We start from the raw sequence: 12,355 nt of genomic DNA, 5'->3' as shown, positions 1-12,355 counted from the left end.
TAACCAGGCTTATAGTACTTTTGATAAACACCTGTTAACCCTCAAAAGGGGAAAAAAAATCCCAGTTTCTTATCAAACAGAAACTGGTTCATCAAACCCAAGTGATAAATGTTCCTTTGCAAATCTGCACCTGATGACTTGTGCCAGTGTAACCTGATCTAGTAACTCAGTTTTTCCTCTGCCCTTGACTTTCCTTGATGTGGTCAGGAGCTATGAATAGTAAACTGCTGAAGACATAGTTTGCTCTGTGCTGAGGTAAGGAGCCTTTTGCAGAATGTCTTCGCATTGAATCATTTACCTTGCAGCAAAATAACCTGACACAGCTTAGACAGTAGCTTTTAACCAAAACAACGAGATCTGGGCATTTTCAAATCCCTAGAGCAAAGTTCATCAGATCAGATATGTGAATTTCAGGTCTGATTTATCATAAGCTATACCTGCTTTTTGCTACTTCTTGTCTCTTAAAAAATCTTGGTTTGTAGGTAAATGGTGAGTTTCACAAGTGAACAAGGTTCATATTTGTAAAAGAAACCTTTTAGGCATTACTACTCAGCCTGGTTCCTATGATGTTTTGCTTGATATGATTTTACTGTTTGCAGTTCCCCTCAGCTAGCTCTGTGCATCAGTCAGAAGAGAAGGGAGATTTTGCCCAACCCATCTCTCTCAGAACTGAAAACAACGCTTATGAAAATCAAGGGTTACCTTTTCTGCTCATTTCAGTGGTCTGTGACTCTCCCTCTCAGTGCGTGTGTTTAATGAATGCCATTAGCGTTTATATGTACCGAGAAGGCTATGCCTCGCAAGCTTTCTGCAGTTCCAGTATATTACGTGACAGAATAAGCAATATCCCTCTTAATAGTGTTTTTCCTAAATTCATTCTTCTGACCTAGTACAGCTTTTTTTGTACAATGGATGTTTTGTGGAGGAACGTACTTAAATGGAGAATAAAATACCTTGTGGATAGAAAGTAAAATTTGCCTTAAGAAGCATAAGCTCAAATTCCTAGTGCTGGGTTTGTCTGATGAGCAGCTTGATAAACAGCTTCATCTCATCAGGCGCCCATTCCCCGGTCTGTAAAATGGAGACATTTTTGTGCCTCCTCTGCAGAGTGTTCAGAGATAACGCTAGAGGGACAGTAGGCTTTGTTTACATGCACCAGACCTTGTTATCTACTTAATATTGGATATCATCAGTATGGTTAAATAATAACCATGTTGACATTAATCGTGTTCGTTACTCCCAAATCTTCCCACCTTTTTGTTTTTTCTCTCTCAGTACTTCATATTTGTAGTCACGGTGATTTTTGGTGATGGGGTGGGCGGTGATTCCCCAATAGCAGCTGTTCACGTATACATTGAAAACTTTGCATTATCTTTGACTAATACCTTTCAGAAAGCCTCTTCTGTGTCTATATTGCACTGTTGATCCATCTTACTTAATTAAGGAGCCCCTTGAGAAAGACAGACAAGTCTTCTTATGCTCTGCAGAACTGAACGAAGTTGGAGAGCACAAAAAATGTGAAATGGCCGTCAGCAAGGCAGTACTGCTTAGGAGCTTTTTCTTGACAGATTTGTATCTAATTTATGTTCACTGTATCAGTGAGCTGAAAAGGCTGCATGGCATGTAACTTCCTGAAATAGTGGCTGAACTTGGCATTTCTTTACTTTGTCATGAACCCCAGTTAGAACCAAAGGTGAGAAGCCAAGAACTACAACTGTTTGCTCCAATCAGTACCTGGAAAAATAATACCTCTGGCTTGGTGTACACAGGAGCTACAAACGGCTTCACCTTGTTGTCCTGATGATTAATGCTTTCTCTCTCTGCATGCAGTCCCTGCGATGGTTGGTGTCAGCAGAATAAGCCTTGTTACTTAACCAAATAAATCACTGTTACCTTTACAGAGGAACAGCAGTTCGTACCAGTCCCCTCTCTGGCCAGTTCAGCACAGCAAGCAATTTTCCACATGCTGTCTCAGACCAGTCCAGTGTGATAACTGGAAGCAATAACTGCAGTGTCACCAGACCCTGTGGATCATGTTTTCTTCTTCTAGTTCAGCAGCTCAAGTCTCTTATCACCAGAGAGTCTGTAAAAGCAAGACACTAGGGGTCACTGCCCAGAATCAAAAGTGAGCTATCAGCGTTGTAACTGAGTAGGTAACACTCAACAAACCGATGAGCCAATTTTTAATTTTTTGCTCACTTTTCTGTTTTCAGAGCTTAGAAATTTGCATATTATTTCAGTGAATAACTTTGCAGTTCATAAATCAAAAAGACGTTCCCAAACTAGAGCTCATGACAAATGATCACTGCATTTTATCTGAAGTGTTCAATGTCATTTGATGCAAACATTTAAACCATTTTTCATTTTCATACACAAGTGACAAAAATAATTTTCCCTGTCTGGGTTTAAATTTTTTTTCTTCCCCCCTTGCCCCCCTATTTTCTACACTTACAAAATATAGAAGTTTAAAGGAGAAAGAAAGGAACAAATGTAAAATCTTACTTTCTTTGGTTATTCTTGGCAAAGGCATGTAATCAATTACCCATTTTTTGTATATGACTTTTAAAAAAAAGTTCACAGAAGAAATTATGAAGCCCCAAACTAGCTAAAGCTCTGAGACCATGAACAAAAGAACTTAAAAAAAAAGAGAAAACTCAAACTGAGGTGGATGAAAAAAAGGACTTTGTAACTAAGTATCCTCCTTCACCTACTGTGTCCTGCAAGCCAGGTCCTTTCCTCCAGTCCTGCTGCTGTCCACCAGCTTTCTGTGGCTTGGTAGGCCACAGAAAAATCCACGTCACCACCCCCAAGGATCCCTGTGGAAAGCATCTCGCATCTGTGGTTGCCTCTGTGACCTACTCTTCTCACTTTTCTCCTGGTGGCTGCTCTTCCCGAGGGCATGGCTGCACGCGGCTGATTGATTGTTCTCAGAGGCAAAGTGATCTCCCTTCCTTCTCTAGTAAGTCGGGCCACATGGATCAAGTAGTTTCTTGAATACCATGAAAAGGAAAACCAGTGCTTTGGGAAACCAAAACAGAAGATAAAGTCTAGGATGCCTCGCATATGGGAAAGGGACAAAAGAAGATGATAGGAGGGAGGCAGAAACGTGAATGTGAGAGGCTAAGTTCATCTTTTCATTTAGCTTATTTCCTTTGCCACTTTTTTTACACGGTATTTTAGTGAAAAAGCTTTTCTAAGTGATGTAGATGTGTTGCATTCTGTTATGACACGTGACGGTTTATAACTGCTTTCTTTTCCTTGTAGAAATACTTCTCTTCCATATTTCAATTGTTTCTGTAGTTATTCAAAATAAAGGAAATTGGAAAGTCTTGAGACATATTATAAGCAGAATGATGGATTTAATTTCAATGAAAAAACACCTTTGTGTTGTAAAGAGCAAAAATACCTCTGTCTCATGCCTTTGAAATTCCCTGACAAGTTCAGGAAGGTTTTTTCAAGATTTTCAACTCATTTATAGCCTGACCTAAAACCATCAGAGTTGATGGGAGTCTTTGCATTGACATTAATGTGCTCTGAGTCAGGACCTTGGGCCCTGAGACGCCATCTCAGTTGCACCAACATTGTGCAGTGCTTAATTAAATGGAGACACTAAAATATGCAGTGAGCCACCTGCAAGATCCCAGGACAGCAATAAGGGTCTTAATACCAAAAAGGAATGATGGTTTCAGTACCAGCTTTCTCAGATGAACTCTTTTAAGAATTATCCCAGATATGGGAGGTATTTTATCCCTCAAAGTGCTAGGTGTTGTTTCAATCTAGTGCTCACACACACTGTATATATATAATTCGCAAGGCTTTTTATTTTTATCAAGCAGTTGTGTGTATTGAAAAGGGTTTAGGGTAGTAGAGGAAATGCTTCATTCAGTCTGTTATCTGATATGCGTTATACCAATTTTCCTTTGCTGTACAAAGTCCTCAAGTCCACTATGAAAGAAAATAGTCTCACCAAAATGAGTGAAACTAATTGTAGTGAGTAATTTTAAATATGTTCTATACATTTTTGTAAGGTAAGGGTCTTATAGGCCTTGCCTTTCCTAAGTATTCAGTCAGGCATTCACCAAAATGGTGTTCTAGAAACTCATGACCACTAAAGATGACATGAACCACTCAATCACTAGGAAAATGTAGATTTGGATCTCTGTTTTTGAGCTGGCCTCTATCCACTCAGGCCACAAAAAGATTCACTAGAAGAAACCTAAGCTGCCACAGAAACATCCAGGATGGTGCCCTGGCATGTGTCGGGCACCAGAGAGCCCTGCTGTTCAGTGGGAGTCCAGTACACACAGCATGCAAGCATGATCACCTATCCTAGCAAGATATTTATGAGTACGCCTCCCTGCAAACCCATGAGTGGGACCATCTCACAAAGTTAGATCTGCAGGATACAGTAATAGCTACTGACTCTGTGAGATCTTCTTGAAAAACTTCTGTATTGTTCATTTTCATTACAGAAACTTCAACCCTACACATCTGAAACACAATATATCCCCTTTCTTCTAGTTCCTTTTCCATACCTCCACATATATTATTTTTTCATGATAACAAATTCCATTGTTTCTGCCAGAAAATGTGCTCAGGTAGCATAAATCATGGTCACTGCTTATACAAGATTGCTTTACTATTTGCATATTAATAACAATGCTGAGAAATAAGGAGCCACTAAAGCCAACTCTAAATGAAAACATTTCAAATTTATAAGCAACACATTTTTCATTTCACTAATAGTATGCAGTTCTTCTTAGCAAGCAGTGTTGGTAAATAAGAAATTTGCATTAACAGCTTTGCTGATACCTTACTCTGATTCCACCCCCCCCCCAGGAACTCTGAATCAATATAGCAAGTTAATTACCTCTTGACTGCAGACGGTAGTTTTGAAAAGGAACTTTGGACTAGTCAACATTTTCTTGATTTTGTTTTCCAGTAATTGTCAGTGACAGAGCTTAAGAAGCAAGCACACTTCACTGCTAAGCTTCCCATAGAAAAAAAAAAAAGTATCTGGTCCTTTTGATTTAAGTTCAGTCTGTCGAGGAGAAATGTAAGCTGGAGGCCACAAAATGTTATGCAATAAGAATAAAAAAAATAGAGACCATTTATAACTGTGAAACATAAGTGGATTGAATAGTACGTAAAGTACAATTCTATTCTGAGAAGTGACTTTGGGAAAAGTTGTGATCTGACTGAAGAGTGCTGCTGTTCAGACTCATTCAGAGTCCTGTCCTGATTTAGACTGAAGCTTTGTGTAATTTTTGCGTCACCTTAAATATATCCTTTTTTCCTAATTCCTATAATTCAAGAAATATACTCAGTGTTTTAATATGAATGCATTTACACTGATAAAAATTGTTGAGTATACCTAAATAAGCAGTGTCTTATGAAGCCCTAATATTTTCCTGCTGTTATATCTACTTTTGCATACATAAATATTTGCAGATATATTTATTATACATAGTTTATAAATTGTGATAACTGAAGTGACACAAAAGCCCAGATCAAATCTAATGTATATAATATGGCTATGAGAGAGAGGTATAGCTTTTATCAGAATATCAGCAAAAATACTGAGTCTCATACCCATTCTTCTCAGTTACAGACAGGACTATGCATAGCTGAAGACAACTGAGACGAGAGCGAAGGCACTGCAAGCAGTGTGGTCAGGAGCCTGCAGATTTCATACAGTGTAAGTCAGCAGAGAAATATCCAGCTCATACTTGTCCTCAAGCAGAGGAGCTAAGTCATATGCATGTCAAAACAGAGTACGTGGTACCTCCACTGAACCAGGTAGAGTTACTCACACTTCTGTGGCTAGGCATATCCACAAATATCTGCTAGAACTAGAATCTAAGTTTCAGCAAAGTAAATTCATGGTATGGGTGAGTGAAGGGGTGTATATGCGTGTGTGTATGGGTAAGGGAGAGGCAGATGGACAGTCATTCTGAGCACCCTTGCTTTGGAAGGTATTTAAAAGTAATGAACTGTGGACATTCCAACGTATTTGATCCTCATAAAGTGCTCAAACTCTGATGCCCAACACAATCAACTGCTTTGTTATTACACACTTTTTAGTTACCTAAAAAAAAATCAAAATCAAAGTATTTTGTAGACTGTATAGCTCTCTTAGTGAGCAAGGACTGCCCTGGAATGTTTTCAGTATTCGCTTTTACTTCCCCACATAAGACCTGCTGCAGATGCTCAGCTTATGCAGGTCAGCAATATCTTCTGCTGGGCTTGGTTAATGCGCATGAGCTATTTGACTTATTGATCTAATCATACACTAGCTGTCCCTTGTAGCACCAAAGAAAAATATCAGAAGTGTCATCCCAAGCCCGTAGTGCATTTGTGATGCCATAGGGCGTCTGGGACATCGGCATGGCAGATGTGACACGGGACCTGCGGGAGACCTGTGCTCTGCTGGTGTGGCATCTGGTGGCCAGGCAGGATGCCTGAGGGCATTTCAAGGGCACTGAAGACTTACATGTGTGCAACTGGATTGAACCTTCTGTATCTGGATAATTTCAATGTTAGATTGAATGAGAAGGACCAATCTCCCATTCTCTTAACATCGTCTTTAAAACAAGCTCTCCATGCTAAGCCGCAAACTGCTTTGGACAGAGTGAATTGGCATTGCTGAATCTGTCCACACAGATGTACCTCTTGAATTTAAATAACAACTTCTACTAGATCATTAAAAAAAAGGTGATATCCCTGAATGCAAATAAATCTAGAGAGTAAAATCTTCATACTGTTGAACGTATTAAACACAATTATAAAGCTCCCACTAACATGAGCAGAGTAAGTAAGTAAGTATAATTACCAGAATTTTTTTATATTGCTTAAACCCTATACGTGCAGGCCTCTCAATCTCATTTTTAACTAACAGCCCAACAGAGATGTGTTGGCTCAAGCTTAATTTGGATGTAACAGATTCATCTGAGGAGTAGCTAAGGCAACCAACTAATTGCACATGCCAAGAGGCTGAATTAAACTTTACTTCCCAGAGATTCTCAAGTGATTTCAGAATCCTGAACTATCAGATAACTATGAAAATGTTTTGTAAACAGTAGACATCTCTCATCATAGCCACTCAGTGCATTTCTAAGTTGTAATTGCTATTTTTAACGACATAAAAATTCAGGTTTGTTTCACTGCAATTTCTATCTGAAATGTTCCAAAGACTCTTTAAAGTCAGGAACAGGAAGTGTCTAAGCATGATTTCTCAAAATTCAAATAAATGAAGAGAAATTCAGCCGAGATTATTGAACCCTACTGTACAAAAGCTGGTTTATTCTTTCGAAAAGACAGTATAAATCTGGCACGTATATGGTGTGAAATATTCTCCAGCTCATCTGTAAGATGTCTGCAGGAGTCACATCCTGCCCAAGGGCTGGGAAGAGCAATTACTGTGAGAAAATTATCCCTAACAGGGTTCTAGCTGCCTTCAGGTCTTGTATTCTGTTTACCCCATTCTTTTTGCTTCAAGAAATATAAAGAAATCTTTTGAGTAGAAAAGCATCAGTCAGTTCGAGTATTAAACGTCCTTCCTACATCAATTTCATAATGACTTTGTTACACCGTCTTTGCTACAGCGTGAAATTGGGCATGTGTCCTGGTTCCGGCTGGGATAGAGTTGATTTTCTTCCTAGTAGCTGGTATAGTGTTATGTTTTGGGTTCAGTATGAGAAGAATGTTGATAACACACTGATGTTTTCAGTTGTTGCTAAGTGGTGTTTATCCTCAGTCAAGGATTTTTCAGCTTCTCATACCCAGCCAGAGAGAAGGCTGTGGGGGCACAAGAAGTTGGGAGGGGGCACAGCTAGGGCAGCTGACCCAAACTGGCCAAAGGGGTATTCCATACCATGGGATGTCATGGCCAGTATGTAAACTGGGGGGAGTTGGCTGCAGGGGGCAGATCGCTGCTTGGGAACTAACTGGGCATCGGTTGGCGAGTGGTGAGCAATTGCGTTCTGCATCGCTTGGTTTGTATATCCCAATTCTTTTATTATTGTTATTGTCATTTTATTATTATTATCATTATTAGTTTCTTCCTTTCTGTCCTATTAAACTGTTCTTTATCTCACCCCACAAGTTTTACTTTTTTTTCCCCAATTCTCTCCCCTATCCCACTGGGTGGGGAGGAAGTGAGCAAGCGGCTGTGTGGTGCTTAGTTGCTGGCTGGGGTTAAACCATGACAGCATGGGAGAGCAGAAATGAGCATCTGGCTTAGCCAAAGCTGCCTTTTCCACCCTCCAGAGCTGTACTGCAATGAGATGTGAGGACAGTGGGCTACCCGTGCTAACGGCTGGGGCACCTGGGGATGCAGAGCAAGGCACTCAGTTCTCCATGGAGTGGGGATGCTCTAGGCACTGACTCCTAGGGCACCTGGCGCTCTGTTCAGAGAGATCCTTGACACAGCAGCCTTGCAAACTGCAAGTGCTCCCAGCCATGCTCATACCTCCCTCCCATCTGTTCCCGCGGCTGCCAAACCTTGGATTGCAACACGGCGCAAAGCACTTTTACTGCTTTTTGCTGCACCATTAACGCAGCAGGGTGCACCTAGAGGGTATGAGTCACCACACGGGGCATTTTGGCAGCACTGAAGTCACAATCCTGCCAGGCGATGTACTTCCAAACCAAATACAGGTGATGCTACCTCTGAGACCTGCAGAGTCTCCTTTTCCGTTCACAGTGGTTGTGGCAAAGGTGTCTGTGCACGCCATTACAGCCCTTCTTGGAAGAATCCTTCAGGCGGACAATGTGGGGACCTTTCCCCGACTGCGTAGACAGAGGGAAGGTCAGGTTACCTGAAGGAAATATTGCCAGAGTGCTTCAGGCTTTCCTGTTTTGAACTGGCAAGGCGTGGCAGTCCATGGCCACCCTGTTCTTCCTTCCCCTCATTCCCATTCTGCCCTGGCTCTTCTTCCTCAAATCGGTTACTCACATCTCTCTGACATGCCCATATTTCATGATTACACATTGGCCTCATTAGAAACAAGGTCACTACAGATTGCCTGAGCTCTCTGCAGGTTTAAAGCCGTTTAGAAATGTGGTCTTTTGAGAGCACTCTTGCCTTTTATCTGGACACAGTCCCAGACTAATGCAGTGACACATCTCTAGGACTGAGGTGATTTGTGCCCAGGTGCTTGAACTACACTGCGCAGATATGCCCACAGTCATTGGGATACGTCAATGCAAGTACTGGCCCAAGGGGATTATAAATCCAGAGTGATACATCCATGTGCTTCAGATAGCTATTCCAGCTTATTAAACTTGCACTCCCATTTTAGAATAAGTTTATAGCAGCAAATCGCTAATTGCATACCCAACTCTTCTGCTTCACTTCTTCCCCCTTTCTAAATAAAAGGAAGGGTCGCAGTTGAATTTCCATCTTTCACCAAATGAAAGGCCACCTTGCAGCAAGTGGCGTCTTCCTTAACAATAGCTGCATTAACTGTGAGTAAGCACAAAGCCTGATTACACAAACTGTTGTACTGGTGACTCATACAATTTATAAACAGGTACAACGCTCACCACCTTTTTCTTGCTTCTGTAGACCATTCCTACTACCATTCTTCTTGTTTGTATGTAGATTTAACTGTTTGGTAGCCCAGATAAGTGAAACAATCTGAGTTAAAAAAGAAAAGTTGGCACAATGATGCGTTTATCAGCTGTTTTTCAAGCTAAGCACTGCATAATCCCTTTTCTGTTCTTACACCCATCCACACAGATCCATTATATCTGCCTGGCAAATGTCCTATGTGCTCAGATTGCATAATCTTCTCCATGGACTTCTCTGCTCAGCTCTGCAGCATCCCCAGCTTCTCCCATGATCCTGCATAGCTACACTGTAAGATTCAGACCATTCTGCCTCAAAAGTCCCTGCAACATAGGGCAATGGTGGCCACCAAGTCAAATTCCTCAGTGTTGGAGAAAGAAGTGCTGTATAGTCAGTTGACATCTTTTCAGAAGCACCCTAGAGAATTTGATTTTCTCAGTGTTGAATTTTTTTCCACTTACTGAGTCCAGGCTAAAACCCTGCCTAGGTGGTTGGATGTTTCATACCCAAAGACATCCAATATGACCAAGTTTATCAATTCAATACTGGTCTGTATAAGGCTATACTGTGGCAAATTAGAATGGGAAAATAAAATGCTATCATTATACTGATGTAATTACAGTGGCTTAGTATGGCTGCAATAGACTGTGGTACAAGGGAGGGACTACATCTCCCTGTCCAGCCTGCTGACAGAACTGACCTCTGCCTCTCCTGAACCAGAGCTGCCTAGATCCTTGCCTGTTCAGAAACGCATACTCAGAAGACTTATACTTTGTAATCCCCTACATGGGCATCCTCATTCTGCTGGAAGATTCCTTTCCCCTTCCTCTTCCCTTTCCATTTTTTCCTTTTCCTTTTTTATTTTCCTTTTTCCTTTCTCTTCCTCTTTTTTCTTTCTCTTTTTGTCACCTTCACACTGTGTTCATGCTTGTGACTGTGTGAATAGACCTGTGTTCAGTCCATTATGTGTATGTACCACATCATTATATATAATGACAGCAGTATAATTATAGTGCTACAACAGAAAACATTGGCTGCGTAGACAAGGCCATAATAGTAGCCTGAGTGCTGTGAGTTAACCCACTCACTCTCCTCCACCACCATGTCTGGGCCTTTTCTGGAGAGAAAAAGTTGTGTCTTATCAGTCATGTTCACCCTTTCCGAAAGGCAAACAATTAGCGTCTCCTATTATCTAAATCAGACATTTAACTTAATTCCAGAATTTACCAGAACAAACGAAAATAATTTCAGCACTGTTTGAACAGTCACGAAACAAATTTGTTCATCTCCATTATGGGATATGAGCTGTGATCTGGTTTTATTCCAGTTAAACACTGCGTGTTTTCTAAAACCACACCTGAGCTATGTTGACCTCTAGAAGTTTGTGCAGGTGTTAACACTGTATGCTTAAATATTGCTGTAGCCCCACTCCTGATTGGGCCTACGTATATATTACTGTCATTGAAGGGTTTAAGTTCACAATAGCAGCAGTCCCAGGCCCTCTGACTCTCTTAGGGAGTTAACAGCTCTTGTTAACAGCTGGCAGACTATTGCTGCAGCACTCTATTATCTTATCTAACAGAGGATTTTATGGCTATATTTAGTTTAATTGAAGAATGTCCTAGAAAAGGATTAATGACGTTTCATTATCAATATACCAGTTCACATACAGACAAAATTTTAGAAAGCAAATGGGGGAAAAAAGTTAATTGGAACCAGAAATTACTTCTGGCAGTTAAAATCTTTGAGCATTTTGTTGATATGTGGCTTGTATCTAGTCACTGGCTGATATGATCCATGACTAGATCCTTTTCTCCTTGTCATTTTGAAACTAATGGTCAAAAACATGCTCACTTCCATTGGCTAACCACTTACTTCAGTAATCCCACCAAAATGGCATTAATTCCCCATGGAGGCAACTTGTTTACAGTATATTGCAACATCTGACTTGTAGATAAAAAGGCTTTACTTTGCCCGATACCTCTGAGAGGAAGTGTTGTCATTAGAGAAAAAAGGTAGCAAAACTCAGGCACATGCTTTTTACTGGTAGGAAGTAATTCTGCATTTTCATTACCAGATTTCAGAATGGGTTGTTTCGCAGTGTCGTAGGATAATTCAAGCTGGAAAGGACTTCAGGAGGTCTCTGGCCAGCCTCCTGCTCAGGGTCAGCTCCGAGATCTCAGGGCACGTCTTCACAGCGTAAAGTGGCAGGCAGAGACGAATCTAACCTATGGGCTGGAAGCTGAATTAATGTGGTACCTTGCCCAGATTCATTAGCCTGGCTGAAAACGAGTATTATGTTAATGTGGCTCTATTGCTTCTGACTGAGCGCTAGCTTAGGCACCTCAGCCTGGCGCAGCCATGCTCTAGCTCATTTTCTAATGCCTGCACCTGCGAAGAGGAACTCCCAGGAGGTGCTGGTGGAGGCACTGCTCCCCACACCTGACTCTGCAGTGTCTCCTCCCAGGAACAAATACCGTACTTAACACGGTGGGTAAAAATACGTTACTGGACCTGTGAAGCAATGTGCATTTGGCTGGGAGAGGCTGGCACTGGCTGATATTCATACGTTTGGACACTTTTTATAGCTTCTATGGATGGGCATCTGCAAGCCTCTTAGGCCTTCTTGATACTCTGGAATTGTTGCTTTCATCTTTTTTATTTGTTTTCCCTGAGATGAGGCTAATTTTCCTGCATTTTGTAGGCTTTCCGAACAACACACACTGCTTCCTTCTGTAATAGCCAGGTTTTAGTTCATGAACCCCATGTATCTTAGGAAAGCTG

Source organism: Haliaeetus leucocephalus, unplaced genomic scaffold, assembly GCF_000737465.1.
Source record: "Haliaeetus leucocephalus isolate CR32 unplaced genomic scaffold, Haliaeetus_leucocephalus-4.0 Scaffold170, whole genome shotgun sequence".
Taxonomy (NCBI): Eukaryota; Metazoa; Chordata; class Aves; order Accipitriformes; family Accipitridae; genus Haliaeetus; species Haliaeetus leucocephalus.
Note: the sequence above shows the minus strand (reverse complement) of the source record.